Raw genomic sequence first — 20,249 nt, forward strand, 5'->3', positions numbered from 1 at the left:
TTAATAAACTTGTATACGGAGAACACTATGTTTTCTATATTTGTTATTTACATGTCCTAAACTCATGGAATCTTGAGCGAAGCTGGGAGGTGATTTGTTTCCTGGATGCAAGCGTGCTGAGTTACCAGTAGAGAGGAGCAGTCTGCAGATTGCTGGAATACCCACCATTGATCATTAAGAGGAGGAGATTGTGACGGACTCGTAGAGAGACCTGTTTATGAGTTTTAACTCATCTGGGAGGTGAGTGCGCATTTTTACTGGTGGTGGTGTGCACTCATGCTGGATCCTTTTGAGGATGAATAATCACTGGGGTGGAAGTGTGTGGAATCACTGTTGTAAGAAGAGTTTCCTGTTTTATTCAGTGGACTATTTATTATTTATGTTTATGATCTATTTATTATTATAAGTTTGCACCATTAGGCCTCATTCACACTTGGCCGTTCGGGTCCGTCTGTCGGCGGACCTGAACGGCCGCTCCATGCATCGCTATGGAGCGTCGGATGTCAGCGGAGACATGTCCGCTGACTAGGCTTGCCACCTCATCCCTTTAATCACAAACACATATGGATTACACATGTTCTGTGGCTAGTGTAATGCTGATATGGCACCAGATGAGTTTAATTACCACCTTAATCAGCCACAGAACCTGTGTAATTAATATGTGTTCTGGTTTAAAGGGATGAGGTGGCAACCCTACCGCTGACATCCGACCCGATCCGACCCTCTAAAAACAGACGTATGGGGGCCACGTCCCCATCCGTCCATGCGGATCAGATCGGGTAAGATCTGATGAAAACGGACATGCTGTCCGTTTTCATCAGATCGCTCCATAGGGACACAGCGGTGCCCGACAAGCCCTTCCCCGCTCAGTGAGCAGAGAGGAGCTTGTCATCGTCGGCTCAGCGTAGATCTGCGAACTGATCTCCCGCTGAGCCGACGGGAGCAGGCGGACTCCGTAGCGACGGAGTCCGCCAAGTGTGAATGAAGCCTTATGTAATTTGGTTTATATACATAGCGCTACATTAATTTACAATAACGATTTTGCAACAGGTGTGGTGTATCACTAAGAATGTGCAGTTTTATATAAGGGTTTATTATTGTATTTCATGTTTTGGCGCTGATTGATTGTTTTCACCAGGGCTTTTTTTCTCAGACAATAGGTGCAGGAACTCCCCCCTACCCACCTCCCAGTACCGCCCCTTTTAGACAATATAGAACCAAGTATCATTTTGTGGTGCTAAGTAATTTATATGGAATTTGGTAATGATATCAAGAAAAGCAGTAAAATAGATCCCCTTCAGCCAGCAACAATAGATCCCCCTAACAACAATGGACCACCCACAACAAAATGTCCCTGCCAGCAACAATAGACTCACAGCAGCATCAACAGATCTCCATACAGCCAGCATTAATAGACTCTGGCTGCCATCAACAATAGACCCCTCCCCCAACAGTAGATCTATTTCCGCAACAATTGACCCCCCCAGCAACATAAGACCCCCCTAGAAACAATAGGTCCCCCACCAGCAACAATAGACCCCCCTGCAAAAATAGATCCACAGCAGTGAGCATCAATACCCTGCAGCACACCCCAGCATCCCTTGCTATTACATACAGTCAGTTCAGAAGGTGCCGGAACTGCGTTCCCCCGCGTTCCCGCTGAAAAAAAGCCCTGGTTTTCACAATCTAAATGGGTATGACCATTGGTCACACTTAGGGCTATCGCACTAGTGATCCAGTAACTGGCAAAATATGGGCAGCATTAGGATTACAATAGAGACTACATACCTGCTCCAATAAAGTTGGTCCCTCGTTGGCTAAGATGCTGCAGAAGCTATATTGCCAGAGAGGGAGCAGCAATGGAGTGACACCTTGCTGTTTATCTAGGGATGGTGCCTTGTATCTACAGCGGATTTCTTATTTTTTTGATTTTCTTTGTACCATTAAAACTTCTTAAGTCCCTACCTCTGTACCGGTAGAGAGCTAGAGGAAGAGTCTTCAGGAGCCTGGCATTGCACCCACGATCCACTGATTGAGGTGGCAATACTTTGCAGGCATCTGTGAAAAAAAACATAATAAATGCAAATTTTTTCTTGCAAAAGTATATGCATTTATTTTTTCTTCAACTCCCTCCCGCCAGTCGTACACATATATGTGGCCTCTTGGCGGGTGGGCCTTAACACCAAGAGGCTGCATATATGCGTACCTATAGATAAACAGAGCAGTGCATATAGTGTGTGCCATGTTCACTCCTGGCACAGTTACCAGTGGCTATTGGAAAGCTCCTGATCTCTACTTGCAATGGGGAGCTTTCCAATCATGTGACCGCTGTGACAGCCAATCATCATGGTGACATGATCAGAAACCCTGCCCCACTTCCCGGCATCTGAAACCCCTTAAAAGACCGGAAGGTGCAGGTACCAAGGAGTTAAGGGGAACTTAGCCTTGAATGTCTCTGACTATACCTTCATCTTATTTTTTCTCCAGAAGGAAAGCACTATCGTCGTTCACATCTTAACCACTTAAAGACCTCAGGTGTTTTTCAGATTTGGTGTTTGCAAGACTAAAACATTTTTTTCTGCTAGAAAATTACTTAAAACCCCCAAACATTATATATATATTTTTTTCTAACACCCTAGAGAATAAAATGGCGGTCATTGCAATACTTTTTGTCACACCGTATTTGCGCAGCAGTCTTACAAGCGCACTTTTTTTGGAAAAAAATCACTTTTTTGAATTAAAAAATAAGACAACAATAAATTTGGCCCAATTTTTTTATATATTGTGAAAGATAATGTTACGCCGAGTAAAATGATACCCAACATGTCACGCTTTAAAATTGCGCCCGCTCGTGGCATGGCGTCAAACTTTTACCCTTAAAAATCTAGATAGGCGACGTTTAAAAAATTCTATAAGTTGCATTTTTTGAGCTACAGAGTAGCTCTAGGGCTATAATTATTGCTCTCGCTCTAACGATCGCGGCGATACCTCACTTGTGTGATTTGAACACCGTTTTCATATGCGGGCGCTACTCGCGTATGCGTTCGCTTCTGCGCGCGAGCTCGTCAGGACGGGGCGCTTTAAAAAAAATTTTTTTTTGTTTTCTTATTTAATTTTATTGATTTTATTCTTTTTAACACTAAAATATAAAAAAAATGATCACTTTTATTCCTATTACAAGGAATGTAAACATCCCTTGTAATAGAAAAAAGCATGACAGGTCCTCTTAAATATGAGATCCGGGGTCAAAAAGACGTCACATCTCATATTTAGGCTTAAATGCAAAAAAAAAAAAAAAAAAAAAGGAAAATTTGTCATTTAAAAAAATGACAGAAAAAAAATTGTCTCTTTAAGAGGCTGGGCGGGACTGACGTTTTGACGTCACTTCCGCCCAGCAGAGCTATGAGGACGGGTGGGGGCCATCTTGCCCTCACTCAAGTCCTCACTCTCCAGGCGGCAGCATCGGATCTCCTCCGCCGCTACCGACGGCTCCGGTAAGCGGCGGAGGGCGCGGAAAAGCGGCGGGAGGGGGGGGGCCCCTCTCCCGCCACCGATAACGGCGATCTCGCGGCGAATCCGCCGCGGAGACCGCCGTTATCGTTTACACGGCCGCCAGCTGAAAACATGGATATCTCAGTTGTGGCAGCAGCTGCTGCCGTTACTGAGATATCCATGTTTAAAAAGAGGACGTATATATACAGTGGGGGGTCCGTAAGTGGTTAAAGGGGTTGTAAAGGTTTGATTATTATTTTTTTAAAATAACAAACATGTCATACTTTCCTCCACTGGGCAGTTCGTTTTGCACAGAGTGGATAGATCCTCCTGTTCTGGGGTCCCTCGGCGGCTCTCTCGGCTCGTCGCCGCTTCAGATAAACCCCCCCCCCCCCCCGGAAACTCTTTTCAAAGGGGGTTACCTTGCGGGCTCGCTCCCGAGTCCTGCATTCAGCGTTCATAGCCGCCAATTGCAGGACTCGGTACCGCCCCCGGTACCCGTGTCATTGGATTTGATTGACAGCAGCGCAAGCCAACGGCTGCACTGCTATAAATCCAACCAATTAAGAGCCGAAAAGCCTTTCCAGGGCTCAGGTAAGTAAAACGGGGGGTTGAATGCAGTAAGGTGAAAAAACATGAACCTTTACAACCCCTTTAACCAAGGTCATCATTAACTTCCTGGACTGAGATGCTGGCTCATTGATGTAATTCTGGTGCTTGTGTAGTTCTTAGCAGTTTTGTACCTGACACAGATCAGCCTCCTGCTGCAGCCTCCCACTTTGGCTTAATTTACACTGCAGCACACTTGAAAAAAGCAATCTGCAGTGGATCGCTTTGAAGAGGGGGGGGGGGGTTAAACGGCTGCACAAGATGATCCTGATGATGTATTTTTATTTGTTTGCTTTTTTTCTTTGGTGAATTACAAATTTAAATAGAACTAACAAGCTTTCTGCATTTTGCTCATGGATGTGGCATGACCCCATCAATTTGACTGGGGAGTTTGACAGGTGGTGCCATCTGTCAACACAGCCCACACTAAATTTGACACTGAACTACCTGATAAAAAAAAAAAGAAAAGGAAATTGCCATATGGGTGATGCAAAGCATCATGGCTGCAGCATGTATACAGCCATCTGACTGTATGTTATCTAGTAGGTGTGTGGTCAGGGGGTGGTAAAACTGCAGCTTAACTGCCTGTTTTTTTTTATTACCCCTTGCTGCTTATGTAAAAGAGGCCTTTGTGATGTTTCAAAAAGTTACAGGGTTGGAGCCTGATGTCTGGAGAAGAGGAAATAGAGAAATACTTCCTTCCTTCCTGCTGCAACCACTGATGACATCATCTTAGACTATGCAAATCACTTGTTGGGAGCTGAAAGCCAGCCCATGTCTGGGCCCAGTCCATGTCATACTAATAATAGCCCATCTCAACTCGTTCTTTACTGTTATTAAGATATTGGTTGCCACAAAGTTGTGAAAAACCCTCATTCCAATGTCCCTAGAGCAGGCATGTCCAAAGTCTGGCCCGCGTTCCGGTTTTGAACTGCCTGCCTGGTTATTTGATCATATATATCTTGTGGCCCCCAATGATCTCCCAGTGCCGGGGCCACAAAATATGTTTATGCTGGCTGTCTTGGAAGGGACAGGGAGGAGGCAGGATGAGTGTCGTACATACAGGAGGAGAATTTCCTGTTTACTGACGGCCTCTGTAATAGGAAGTCCCGACTCCAGCGCTGTCATTGGACGACTGTTCTGTCCATCAAAGGAGACAGACTTTCTATTAAAGAGGCCTCCGTGTAAATAGGAGATTCTCCTGTAGGTAGTCTTTGGAGCTCGTCTTGTCCCCTCCAAGGCTGCAGATGGATGAGCATCAATCAGGCTGCACTGATGTCAATGGTGGGTGCTGCATTCCTGGCAATGGTGGGGGGTACATTCCTGGCAATGGTGGGTGCTGCATTGCTGGCAATGGTGAGTGCATTCCTGTCAATGGTGTGTGCTGCATTCCTGGCAATGGTGGGTGCTGCATTCCTGGCAATGGTAAGTCTGCGTTCCTAGCAATGGTGGGTGCTGCATTCCTAGCAATGGTGGGTGCTGCATTCCTGGCAAAGGTGAGTGCTGCTTTCCTGCCAAAGATGAGTGCTGCATTCCTGGCAATGGTGAGTGCTGCATTCCTAGCAATGGTGTGTGCTGCATTCATGTCAATGGTGGGTGCTGCATTCCTGGCAATGTGGGTGCTGCATTCCTGGCAATGTGGGTGCTGCATTCCTGGCAATTGGGGGTGCTGGATTCATGGCAATGGTAAGTCTGGAGGTGGGCACTTGTGAGGCCTGAAGAAGGAGCACATGCTCCGTAAATACCCCTTGCCTATTGGTCCCTCGAACAACCTGGAAGTGGTGTCATCGACACAGCCCAGGGATGGACTGGCCATTGGGACTACAGGGAGTTTCCCGGTGGGCCGATGGCTCATTGGGCCAGCTTCAGTGACAGAGGACCGCCTCCCCCCTCCGCTCCTCTGTCTCTCCCTTCCCGCAGCGCTCACCTCCTCTCTCTTCCCGCAGAGCTCACCTGGGGGGGGGGGGGAACAGAGAAGCAAGGGGAGGACCAGAGGAGCAGGGGGGACAATAGAGGAGCATGGGGGAGGGGACAGACAGCTGACTCAACAGCTATAGCCTGGGAGTTTCTCACTTCTGACTAATCTTGTTCCATAAGGGGGGGGCACTGAACTGAATCTTTGCCCTGAGTGAAATAATGTCTAGCTTCCCCACTGGTACTGCCTATAAGAGTACCAGTACCAGCCGTGGGGGGTGCGGGAGTTGTCCGGCTGCCATGGGAGAGACCTGTCAAAGTGGGCCAGTCTGGATGAAGTCCAGGGCCAAATTTTTGTCCCAGTCCAACTCTGACACGGCCCACTGCTCACCTGGAACTGACGTCACAGCCCCAGCTCCCTGTGTGACTGAGATACAGGAAGCTCGGCATCCACCGACTACACCAGATCACAGCCATCAGAAGTGACTTTCCTCCCGGACGTTCCATGGTTTTATACGCTCAATTTTACCTACTTTTGTGAGTATGTTTGCTCTACTTGCTCATTAAATTATATGCAACATACTACACTTAGAGTGGTGTCTCTGTGCTTTTTCCCCCTCCACTTGTGAGGCTGCAGATAGGCACTGAGCCTTATTTTGTTTCACAGTTCTTTATTTAAAATGTTTTTTTCCTGAAACTTCCCACCTAAAGTGAAGGTGCGTGTTATATGCCAATAAATACAGTTATCCAAATAACACGACCCAAGCTCATCTCTTCACCACACACAGCTACAAAGGCAAGATCATTTTTGTTAGGCAATGTATTAGTGCTCGGACAAACACACTTATGGCCCTTTCACACGGAGCAGATCAGTAATGATCTGCCCCGTGAACCACCACATGCTCAGCGGGGATCGCTCCGCTGATCCCTGCTGAGCCGGCGGATGACAGGGCGGTCCCCGCACACTGTGCAGGGACCGCCCTGTCTTTTCTCCGCTCTCCCCTATGGGGGGATTGGATGAACATGGACCATCTGTCTGTGTTCACCCGATCCGCAGACGGAAGGAAAAATAGGGTTTTCCTCCATCTGCAGAATGGCTGGAATGCGGAAGCGGGCGAGATCGGGTGTCAGCGGATGTTCATCTGCTGACACCCGCGATCTCATAGGGACCAATGTATGTCCCTTTTTTATCCGTACACGGATGGATGAAAAAGCGGACATACGGTCCGCCCGTGTGAAAGGGCCCTTAGACCGAATTTTATTGGTTCAAAGAATGTCAGGCAAAATGGTCGGCCCTCACGCTCGTTCACTTCATCAAATCTCGCCCTCTTTGAAAAAAGTTTGGACACTCCTGCCCTAGAGAGTACAGCAGGAGTCACATCGGGAAGGCATCTATGACAGACACCAGTTCTGATGTTGTGCTTCTCTCCTCTTTCTGTGCTTTACCATTTACAAAGCATGTGACAATCAGCAAAACAAGTCCTCGTCACCGACCTTTGTAGCTGCAGATATCTTGGAATCGTTTGTTTCAAAATTCACAGCAGAAGCACCTAAATTCTTCTCTTAGCGTAGGTTTACGTTTTTGTGATAGAGAAAAATTCGGCACAAAAAACTCTATTGTGGGCACATGGTGGTGCCATTATTTGTTAATATCACCCCAAAGCATTTGGTAACTAAATACCATGCATTTTTGCGCGGTACAATAAAAAAAAACACACTTCTTTTGTGTGATTTTCATGTGTAGGGCAGTCCATTGAAATTAATGGGCTGCCCTATAAGCAGTGGGGTAGATTCAGAAAGCAATTGCGTCTGCGTAACCATAGTTACGCAGCGCAATTGCTTAGTTGCGCCGGCGTATCGACTGCTCCTGATTCAGAGAGCTCGATACGCCGACTGCAGCCTAAGATATGACTGGCATAAGGCTCTTATGCTGTCGTATCGTAGGCTGCATTCTTACGCTGGCCGCTAGGTGGCGTTCCCGTAGTGGTCAGCGTAGAGTATGCAAATTGCATACTAACGCCGATTCACAACAGTACGCACGCCCTACGTACGCAGTTCACGTCGTTTACGTTTGTCGGGGTTCTGCGTAAGGCTGCTCCTGCTATTAGCTAATGCTAAGTATACCTGTCGTTCCCGCGTCGCAATGTTTGAAAATTACGTTGTTTGCGTAAGTGAATCGTGAATGGCGCTGGACGCCATTTACGTTCACGTTGAAGCAAATGACGTCCTTGCGACGTCATTTGCCGCAATGCACGTCGGGAAAGTTTCCCGACGGAGCATGCGCACTACGTTTGGCGCGGGAACGCGCCTAATTTAAATGATCCACGCCCCCTACAGGATCATTTAAATTACACGCCCTTACGCCGGGCATTTTCAAGGAGCGCCCGCGCAAATTACGTAGCTACTGCTTCATGAATGAAGTGTAACGCACGTAATTTACGGAGGCGCAGCGTTAAAACGGTACGCTGCGCCTCCGTAAGAGGGCGCAAAAGGTACCTGAATCTACCCCAGTGTACACATCCATGCAAAACCATGCACAAACACTTGTGCACTCTTGCATCTGCATAATTATGAACAGAGCCTTAGCAGCTCAGCTAACCCTGGTCCCTCTTTCCCTAGAAGTGATTTGGCAGCCTTACAGCTTTTTAATATCGAATGTAAACACAGAACATGTGCTCTGGGGGAAGTGAGGGGGCAGGATGAGCTGAGCTGCTAAGGGAACAACTTGATCATCTTCAATGTGTCCTTTTCATTATGTATTGATTTACTTTTTGGTTCTTATGTGATGAATTTAAAGCTGCTCTGCCATGTGAAAAGTATAGGGGCTGGCATTGCTGGTCTCCCTTTTAAAAACGCCAGATGCCTTGCTGCGTCCAAACACAATACACTTAAAATACAGACTTACAAATAACCATGCTGGAAATGAGTTTTAGAAAAGTGGCATAATTCTTTCTGGGGAATTCATTTAAAGCGGGGGTTCACCCTAAAAAAAAAATTCTAACAATACATGGAGCCGACCTAGGAGACCAACAGTATGCTACATACATACCATTATAGGGCTATTTTCACCCCCGGCTTTCCCTCGGGAGTGGGCGTTCCTAATCACAGGCCGTGATTGACGTGCTTCTGACCGGCGCATACAGCGCGCCACGAGTTGCCGAAAGAATCCGAACGTCGGTGCGCATGCGCATGCGCCGTATAGAGCCGCACCGACGTTCGGCTTCTTTCGGCAACTCGTGACGCGCAGCATGTGCCGGTCGGAAGCACGTCAATCACAGCCTGTGATTAGGAACGCCCACTCCCGCGGGGAATAGTGATCGACAGGGGAGAAACTGCTGCAGTACTAAGGTAAGGATCGCCATTAAAAAAAAAAAAAAACAATGGATTAGTTATTGCCTGCTAGTTTACTTGAGCCAAAGTCAAAATTTCGGGTGAACCTCCGCTTTAAGTAGTGATGAGACTTTTAAGACTGTAGCGCCCCCTTACTTTCAGTATGGGCACTACACTAAAGTTAGTGGGGAATGGGAGAGTTAATTTTTGTTCCCATTCACGATTTGTTATATTTGGGCTGCTGTCATTTCGGAACTGACCTAAGGTTCAGTCTGCGTTCCAGGGGTGCGATCCCACCCCTGGGCGACAGTTGGCGCTAGAGAGGTTCTGGCAGAGCCACTTTTCCCCAGCAGCCAATTAGAGGAGTTTTCCCTCGCTGGGCATGCTGGGGAGAGGTATATCTGTGGCAGACGCCATTGATTCTTCCAGGTGCGGCATCCACCTTTGGGGTGTGCGCATCCATGGACCCCGCCACCATGGCCTACCTGGCCAGAGTTGCGCACCATGCGGAGATCCATCCTGATGTTGAAAGGGGCCCCAGCGACTTGCTGGGTCCTGATCTTTACTAGGAAGATCCTAGGCTAAAGGCTGCGCGGTGGGGGATCAGCTCAGGGAAAACCCAGAGAGAGGTTTTCCAGGAGTTCTGAACGAACCATCGGGAGTCTGGTTACCGAGATACTGACAGGTACAGTGCAGCTGTCTACCGGTAACTCTAACTGAATTTACTGGGAGGATTCGCTCAATCCAACCATCGCTCATTAAATTTCTAAGCCTGTGGCGATCTACAAGTGACACTTCGGCTGCCAGGCTTGTGGCAGAGGTCTGTCCGGGGGCACTTCACCCACTCTGGCTAGAGTGGCGACAAACTGATTTCACTGTTGCTGAGAGCAGGATTGCTCTCTTCATATCTAAGGCCTGATACTTTCGTTCTTCTTATGCTTCATCAATCTTTCCTATTCTACTTCATGTTGATGTTGGCCGTGTTGGGCCTTGGAATAAAGCATTCAACAAAATCCATTTGATGACTGGACATTCGCTCACTGTTTTGGCTCACTGCTATCACCCCTAGACACACTGCAGGGTAACTTAATACGCCGATCCCAAAACAATCAGCGGCTCCTTCAGGGGAAGCGCTACAAGACAATAGATACCTTTAGAACACATACTGAATGTGAAACACATTCTGTCAAACGGGCAAGCTGGAAAAACAGCTGCTGATCAGGATCCAATCAGAACTTCCAGTCGATGGCTGCCAGCAATGACCGGTGTGTTTTGGTGGGGGGGGGGGGGCTGTTTTCCTGTCAGAACACAATAGCAAACAGGGAGATCGCTGTATCAACATCACATAGTTAGTACAGCGAGTTCCTCAGCGAGCTGAACAAAAAATAACACATAGTGTGTACCCTGCATAACAGATCCCTGTATGTGCTTATGGCGGGATCAGATCTCCAGCGAGATGGAACAACCTCCTTGCAAGACAGAGCTGCCTACACAGGGAAGTACTAGAGCCAGGCCAGGTAGGAGAGAGTAGAGATTCAAGGATCTTTGGCATGGTGGGGATTAAGGTTGGAGTTGCACACTGTGCTCTAAGCATAGCGCACACCTAAACCCTGTATCTGTACACAGCGCACCCTCGAACTGTGCGCTTTGTATGTAGCGTACTCCGGAACTCTGCACTCTGTATGTAGCGCGTTCCTAAACTCTGCACTCTGTACATAGCACACCCATGAACTCAGCACTCTGTACGTAGTGCACTCCTGAACTTTGCACTATGTACGTAGAACACTTCTGAACTCTGCACTCCATCCCACACAGCCGCGTTATTCATACACAGAGCTTTGTGTCTGAACTGCAAGTCCCGACAGCCTTAGCGGCTGTCGGCTTGTAGTAGTCAATGACCTACCCCAGCTCTGTGGAGTGCCGTGGTAGTTCATTGAGTGTTCTTGTCAGGGAGTATCGGCTTACGGGATGTATGGTTAAGCCCATACACTGACAGTGTGCAGGAGATGTGCATGGCATCACCGATCTGCTGATCGCTGCTGCAATCCTTTCCAGGCTCCTGCAACACAAAATAATAAATGTACATTTTTTTACCTGCAAAGGGAATTTATCCTTTTATCAAACAAGCTGAATTTAGAAGCTGATTGGCTACCATGCACAGCTGCACCAGATTGCCATTAATTGTTAATATCACGAATGCCATTAATTGTTAATATAAGATTTTGTACTCTCCAATTTTAGTAAATCAACCCCACAGTCCTCAATCTCTTTTTTTCTATTTCAAAAGTGAGACATCAGAGGTCTGTTTAGACCCATGATATTTTACCAAAGTCCCCAACAGGGTTGCTAAAAAAATGTAAAAAATAAAATAATAAAAGTAAAAAACTACTGACACCATCCACTGCCCTACTGACACCGTCCTCTGCCCTACTGACACCGTCCACTGCCCTACTTACACCGTCCTCTGACCTACTGATACCGTCCTCTGCCCTACTGACATTGTCCTCTGCCCTACTGACATTGTCCTCTGCCCTAGTGACACTGTCCTCTGCCCTACTGACACCGTCCTCTGCCCTACTGACATCGTCCTCTGCCCTACTGACACCATCCTCTGCCCTACTGACACCGTCCTCTGCCCTACTGACACCGTCCTCTGCCCTACTGACACTGTCCTCTGCTCTACTGACACCGTCCTCTGCTCTATTGACACCGTCCTCTGCCCTACTGACACCATCCTCTGTAGAATGACCACGTGTCCCGGATTGCATTTTGCAGGTCTGTCCCGGGCACCTTCATTCCAGGACAATACAGTGTCCCGGAATGTAACTGACACAGCTACCCCCCCCCCCCCCGGCCAATCTGATGCCCCCAAAAGAGGCCACCACATCACTGCTTTACTCACTGACAGTACTTGTCCTTGCCGGGAATGCCTGGAGGAGCACAATCCCCGCCCCCTGCTTGTGTTTGGAGAAATCATAAATCCTGCCTCTTGTGTCAAATCACTGTGCTGTGATTCGTTACAGCACAAGCTGATTTTTGGGAAGGGGTGTGTCCCTGAATGGTAGTTTGAAATGTGGTCACCCTAGTCCTCTGCCCTACTGACACCGTCCTCTGCCCTACTGACACTGTCCTCTGCTCTACTGACAATGTCCTCTGCCCTACTGACACCGTCCTTTGCCCTACTGACACTGTCCTCTGCCCAACTGAAACTGTCCACTGTTCTACTGTCTGTCCATGTTCACTTTTAAGGTAGGCTAAGTGTATATTTTTAGTGTGTGACAGGAAGTCAGGTAAATCTGTGGGTGTTGTCACAGACGGGAGATACATTTCTGCCTTTGTATCTTAGCTAGATTTAAGTGTATCTCAATTTGAGAATACACTTAAATATACGACGGCTTAGATTCAGAGTTACGACGGCGTATCTACTGATACGCCGGCTTAACTCTTTCTGAATCTGGCTACCTGTATTTACTATGTGCTCTCTTTAAAGTGGTTATAAACTCATAATGACAAAAAAAAAAAACATCTGCAAGACAAAGTGCATACTAGCTCATTATGTAATACTCACCTGAGATCGAAGCCCTCGCTGCGGTGCCCTTACACAGCACCAGCCACCGACATCACTCCTGGAGTTTAGTCCGGGTATCGCAGGCTCCGGCGATGTGATTGGCATGCGCGCGGGAGCCTCCGGTAACGGCACAGTCTAACTGAAGCAAGAGCATGACGTGCCATTGGTTCGTTGCGCATGTGCCGATGACTTCGGCACATGCAGACACAGGGGATATCTCCTAAACCGTGCAGGTTTAGGAGATATCCAGGGTAGCTACAGGTAAGCCTTAATATAGGCTTACTTGTAGCAAAAAGTGTGTTGTAAGGGTTTACAACCACTTTAACCACTTCAATACAGGGCTTTTTATACCACCTCAATACCAGGCCTATTCTGGCACTTCTCTCCTACATGTACAAATCATCATTCTTTTGCTAGAAAATTACTCAGAACCCCCAAACATTACATATATAGTTTTTTTTAGCAGACACCCTAGGGAATAAAATGACGGTCATGGCAACTTTTTATCTTGCACGGTATTTGCGCAATCATTTTTCAAACGCCTTTTTTTGCGGCGATACCTCACGTATGTGGTTTGAACGGCGTTTACATATGTGGGCGGGACTTACATGTGTGTTTGCTTCTGAGCGTGAGCTACCGGGGACAGGGGCGTTTTAAAAAATATATTTTATTTATTTTCTTATTTTACTTTTTTTTTTTTTTTTACTTTTTTTTTTACTTTTTTTTTTTATCACTTTTATTCCATCTAGTCACCAGTCATCTCTATGCTTCCCATGGCTCACTTCTTATGGCTTTCTTTCAACAATGGTTTTCTTCTTGCCACTCTTCCATAAAGGCCAGATTTGTGGAGCGCCCAACTAATACAGTAGTTTTCCTGTGGACAGATTCCCCCCACCCAGGGGCAGCATGTCCATTAAGGGTGCATGGGCACCACCCCCTCTCTCCAGCCTCCCCATCTATATAGAATATATAGATTCATGTGTAGCGCATGGTTGCTACTAGTTACTAACATCCACCATATCACCCTGCTGCCAGACCTCAGAGACAATGAACAGTCATTTGGGTTGTTTTGTTTTTGTTTATTGGGGGATATAACTTGGTTGGGGGAAAGGGAATATGTGATGCCCATAGAACATGTTGCTTTGCCATCATAAAGAACTTAGTAGAATAGCAATGAGCCTTGAAGAACTGATAAACTCTTAATATTTAAAGTCACTTCCCCTGCATAACCCATGCAGACTGTTACCATGCATGCAGCCCTAACTGCAAACCCTGCTCCCCCAGGCTGCATCGATTTGACACAAATCCCACAGTCTCTCCTCTGGCCTCGCACCCAGCTCCCCTGTATGCCTCTTCCAGAAATCCACTGTGTCACACTCACCGACCTTCTCCTGCCCCAAGTCCATGATGGAGAACTTTAACTGGACATGCATTCCAATAGCTTCTCCAGCCAGGCCCGGATTTACTCCCTTTTCCGCTGCCCCAAGGCCGGGTCCTTCAATCCTCCCATCCGCCAAAAAAAAAATGAAAGTCCCCCAACCCGCGCCTATCATTGCCGCCTCACTGTATCCATCATTGCCGCCTCACCATCATTGCAGCCTTACCGTGCCCTCATTGCAGCCTCACCATCACTGCTGCCTTACTGTGCCCTCATTGCAGCTGTAGCGCTCACCCCCGAAGGAGCCGCTGAATAGTTTGGGATCGGCGTATTAAGTTACCAAGTTCTCTTGTCTAGGGGTATAACTTGTGAGTGTGGATAAGGAGCAAATGTCCAGACAACATGCTTTATTCCAAGGCTAACATAGCCAACATCAACATAGCACACAGTAGAGAAAGGGTTGATGAGCAAGAGGGAACTGTGGTATCAGGCCTTAGATATCAAAGCATGGAGAGCAAGCCTGCTCTCAGTACAAATAGCTCAAACGTCGCCACTCCCGCAGGAGTGGGTAAAGTGTCCCCGGACAGGTAGTTAACTTTAGCCGGGCAGCCGGTGGGTCACTTGCAAATAAAGTCACTGGGAGGAAACAGGGCCTCTGGACAGGCCTGATAGGTATTTGAAAATGGTTAAAGATTAGGACTGACGAATCCTCCCAGTAAGCACAATTTAGAGTCACCCATGGACAGTTGCAATGTACCTGTCATGTGGCGTGGTGACCGGATCCCCGATGGTACGTCCCAACCTCGCAGACAACCTCTGTATCTAGGTTCTCCCGAGCAGACTCCTCATCGTACAGCTCGCAGCTTAGGATCTGGAACCCAGCAAACCGCTGGGGTCCCTCTCAGCATCAAGGTGAGACTCTGCCTGGTATGCAGCTCCGGTCAGACGAGCCTCGATGGCGGGGCCCATGGATGCGTGCACCCTGAAGGTGGATGCCGCACCTGGACTCGGGCCCCCCATAGCACATCTACTCATGGCGGCTGCCACAGATATACCCCCCGCCAGCATGCCCAAAAGAGTGAAAAACTCTTCTGATTGGCTGCTGGGGAAAGATAGGTCCATCAGAACCCCTCTAGCGCCAACTGTTGTCCAGGGGTGACAACACACCCCTGGCACGCAGACTGACCTAGGAGGCAGTCCCAAACTGGCAACAGCACAAACTAAACATCTGTGAGTGGGAGCAACTTAAATCTCCCACTCCACTAACTTTAGCGTAGCGCCCCACTAACTAAAAAAAGGGGGGGGTGCTACACAGCCTTCCTCACTATCATTGCTGCCTTACTGTGCCCTCATTACAGAACCCCCTCACCATCATTACAGCCCCCCTCACCATCATTACAGCCCCCCTCACCATCATTACAGCCCCCCTCACCATCATTGCAGCCCCCCTAACCATCATTGCAGCCCACCTCACCATCATCCTCCTAGACCAGCTCGTGTGATAGACAGAACACTGCCTCTATCACACAAGCTGGTCTAGGAGGAGGGCGTGACTTTTATGACAGCGCGCTCAAACTTTTCAATGTTTTCCCAAACTTTTCTCCCGCTGTGTGTTACAACTGGTGCCGCCCCTGAACCCACTGCCGCTCCGATGCCTGGCCTTGGTGGCCTTGTCGGGAATCTGGCCCTGTCTCCAGCCTGACCCTGTCTGTTTCAGGACACCTCCTCCATGACTGTGTAAGGATGAGGCTCCCTCCCAACTCTCCCGGGCTCCTCCGCTGGGCCACGCACCCCCCCCCCCCAGATGGGGATAGACCCCTGCTGCTATCTAACAATCCATTCACCACGTCTCCCGGTCGACAACTCCCCTCCAGTGGGCTGGACCTTAGCTTATATGGGAGGCCTGCCTCCTACCAATTCCAGTTGAGGATTGGTCGGGGTTCCTCACATGAGCTCCCTGTCACTCCACTCCTGTGCCCTGCCCCTCTTCGAGAACATTCTCCCTGGAAGCAGGGGAGGCGTCCCAGAACTAAAGCACAGGTGGTCACACCCACTGCTACACTAACCACTCCCTGCCCCCAGATCAATACAAGCAGGCCTAGCATGCAGCATAGGCCTGCCTGGCAGCTTACCTCACAGAAATTCTCACTCTAGCACCTACCTATGGTAGAGGGTGCTACACATGCATTGCATGAATCTATTCATGGCCGCCGCTATGTTTTTAAGCACCTGATTAGAGCCGGAGGCTCTAATAGGCTTCAAAAAAGGTGGACTCGAAGCACAGAGCATTGTGTTTGGAGCCTACCCAAGTGTGCTAGAAAAGCAAATTAAACTGAACCGCCTCTCCGCCAATCAGGTGGAGTAAGCGTAAGTATGAGTAAGCACTGATTGTAGTGCGAAACGTCAGCTGTATGCCCCTGTCTTTGCTGTGATGTGTGCCGTTTAAATACTTTTATCAATAAAAGGCAACAACGAAGGTTTTTCCAGAGTGCGGCTGTCCAAACATTTCTTTCTACAATTAGCACGGGTCTGATACCCGTCACCTGATTGGCTGAAAGAACAGGCGCTGCTATTGGACGCCTGGCAGGAAGACAAGACACACGGAGGACACAGCTCGCCACTGCCTTACCCGCCAGCAAGATGGGGTAAGTGTCGGTCAGACAGCGGTGGGGGTCACAGTGGCTGCATTTGATGGGGCACAATAGCGCCATTTGATGGGAACAATGGCAGCAATTAATGGGTCGCAGTGGCTGAATTTGATGGGGGACAATGTTGGCATTTGATGGCACAGTGGCAGCATTTGGACACAGTGGCAGCATTTGATGGGCACAGTGGCGGCATTTGATGGGCACAGTGGCTGCAACTGATGGGCACAGTGGCTGCGTTTGATGGGCATAGTGGCTGCATTTGATGGCATGGTGGCTGCATTTGATGGCACGGTGGCTGCTATTGATGGCACAGTGGATGCATTTGATAGGCAAAGTGAGGCTGCAATTGATGGGCACAGTGGCTACGTTTGATGGCACAGTGGCTGTTGTTTGATGGCACAGTGGCTGCGTTTGATGGCACAGTGGCTGCGTTTGATGGCACAGTGGATGCATTTGATGGGCAAAGTGAGGCTGCAATTGATGTTTTTTTTTTTTGAGAGAATTTTTCAGTTTGTTTGCGCCCCCACAAAAATTAAACACCAGCTGCCGCTGCCACTGCCCCAACCTGAGCTGTGGATCTCTGCAGCTCCTCCAGAGTTACTTTGGGCCTCTTGACTGCTTCTCTGATTAATGCTCTCCTTGCCTGACCTGTCAGTTTAGGTGGACGGCCATGTTGTGGTAGTTTTGCAGTTGTGCCATACTCTTTCCATTTTCGGATGATGGATTAAACAGTGCTCTGTGAAATGTTCAAAGCTTTGGATATTTTTTTATAACCTAACCCTGCTATAAACTTCTCCACAACTTTATCACTGACCTGTCTGGTGCGTTCCTTGGCCTTCATGATGCTGTTTGTTCACTAAGGTTCTCTATCAAACCTCCGAAGGCTTCAGAGAACAGCTGTATTTATACTGAGATTAAATTACACACAGAGGTACTCTAATTAAGTGACTTCTAAAGGTAATTGGTTCCGAAAGATTTTAATTAGGGGTATTAGGGGGCTGACTACAAATGCAAACCACACTTTTCAGATATTTATTTGTAAAAAAAATGTTTAAAACCATTTATCATTTTCCTTCCACTTCACAATTATGTTCCACTTTGTGTTGGTCTATCACATAAAATCCCAATAAAATAAATTTACAGTTTTGGTTGCAACATGACAAAATGTGGAAAATTTCAAAGGGTAATGAATACTTTTTAAATGCAATATGCTTACATTGTGCCAAGCTGGACAGTGTAAGTACAGTAAAACCTTGGTTTGCGAGCATAATTTGTTCCAGAAGCATGCTTGTAATCCAAAGCACTCTTATATCAAAGCATTTTCTTTACAGGGTATAAAAGAGAAGAGAGGCACCTCTGAAGTCCTGTACACACGGCCCAGAATCTCGTCAGGAAAAAAATGCAGTTTTTCCTGACGAGATTCTTGGCAAGAATCTCTTGCCGGCCGAGTGTACACACACTTCATTCTAAAGAACCACCATTCTTTTGAATGGCACAAACGCAGTGACGTCATCGACTACGACGAGCATGCGCTCGTCACATTCGATGCTGTCGCCGCCATCTTGCTACACCCTACCTATGCCTAGGAAGCTACCGCGCATGCATCAATGTCATTTCAAGCATGCGCGGGTTTCCACGGCGACAGGTAAGTATACACACTCTCTGGTTTCTCGGCAGGTAAACACTGCAGAGAATCACAACGAGAAAATAGAGAGCAGGTTCTCTATTTGTCTCTTCGAGATTTTGGGCAGTTTTCTTGGCGAGAAACCTGAAAGCCTCGTTCACACGCACGGTATACTTGGCAAGAAAGCTCTGCCAGCAGTTTTCTTGCTAGTTCTTGCTGAGAAAACCGTGCGTGTGCACGAGGCTTAAGTGTAGCAATAAGTTGCTAAGTACCTTCATTAACCAGAAGAAAGGAGTCACCGCTCCAGGTGGATCTTGTAAGCAATTAGGAACCTCTCAGGAGACCAAGGTGCTGGCAATGCACAAGGCAAATGAAGAATTTTTTTGGGGAGAAAATGGACAGCCGCACTCCAGAAGAACTTCGGAAAGTTGTCTTTATTCGGTAAAAGTGAGCACACACAGCAAGACACAGCCACAGAAAGGGACAGCCGACAGGTTTCGCACTACATTAGTGCTTAGTCATGGCTGCCATTTTACCGAATGAAGACAACTTTCCGAAGTTCTTCTGGAGTGCGGCTGTCCATTTTCTCCCCAAAAAAAATCTTCATTTACCTTCATTAACCACTTGAGAGCCTCGCTGTAGACGAAAGACGTCCACAGTGCCGGGTGGACGTCCTTTTATGTGCATTACCCGCGCGTGCCGCTGGGGGTGCACAGTGGGTAAACACTGTGCCCGGCGCATCGATGAGAAGCCGATGCGTGTGCCTGGCGGCCGCGATGTCCGCCTGGTACCCGCGATCGTCGGTGACAGCAGGTGTAAACACAGAGCTCCACGTCCTGTCAGGGAGAGAGGAGACCGATCTGTGTCCCTTGTACATAGGGACACAGCATCGGTCACCTCCCCCAGTCAGTCCCCTCCCCCCACACAGTTAGAACACACCCAGGGAATACATTTAACCCCTTCCTCACCTCCCAGTGTTAACCCCTTCACTGCCAGTCACATTTATACAGTAATTAGTGCATTTTTATAGCACTGTTCGCTGTATAAATGTGAATGGTCCCAAAATTGTGTCAAAAGTGTCCGATATGTCTGTTACAATATCGCAGGTCTGACACGCCGCCATTACTAGTAAAAAATAAAAAATAAATCATAAATCTATCCCCTATTTTGTAGGCGCTATAACTTTTGTGCAAACCAATCAATATACGCTTATTGCGATTTTTTTTAACAAAAATATGTAGAAGAATATGTATCGGCCTAAACCGAGGGAAAAAAAAATTGGGATATTATTATAACAAAAATTAAAAAATATTGTGTTTTTTTTCAAAATTTTCTGTCTTTTTTTGTTTATAGCGCAAAAAATAAAAATCGCAGAGGTGATCAAATACCACCAAAAGAAAGCTCTATTTGTGGGGAAAAAATGATAAAAATATAATTTGGGTACAGTGTTGTATGACCGCGCAATTGTCATTCAAAATGCGTCAGCGCTGAAAGCTGAAAATTGGTCTGGGCACGAAGGGGGTTTAAGTGCCTAGTAATGAAGTGGTTAAATGTAACCATATTGCAACACTTAGGCTGCTTTCACATTGAGGCGTGGAGCCGCGGTGACGGTATAGCCGCGCTATTTGTATTTACCGCGATATTCGGGCGGTGAGGTTTTAACCCCCGCTAGCGGCCGAAAAATGG

General features: G+C 47.6%; 1 protein-coding gene across 1 annotated transcript in view; it reads left to right on the plus strand.

Annotated features, from left to right (window-relative positions):
• The window catches only part of PALD1 (phosphatase domain containing paladin 1), a 315,649-nt gene that overhangs the window by 62,037 nt on the left and 233,363 nt on the right, over window positions 1-20,249 (plus strand). The window lies entirely within an intron of this gene.

This window comes from Rana temporaria, chromosome 8, assembly GCF_905171775.1.
Source record: "Rana temporaria chromosome 8, aRanTem1.1, whole genome shotgun sequence".
Taxonomy (NCBI): Eukaryota; Metazoa; Chordata; class Amphibia; order Anura; family Ranidae; genus Rana; species Rana temporaria.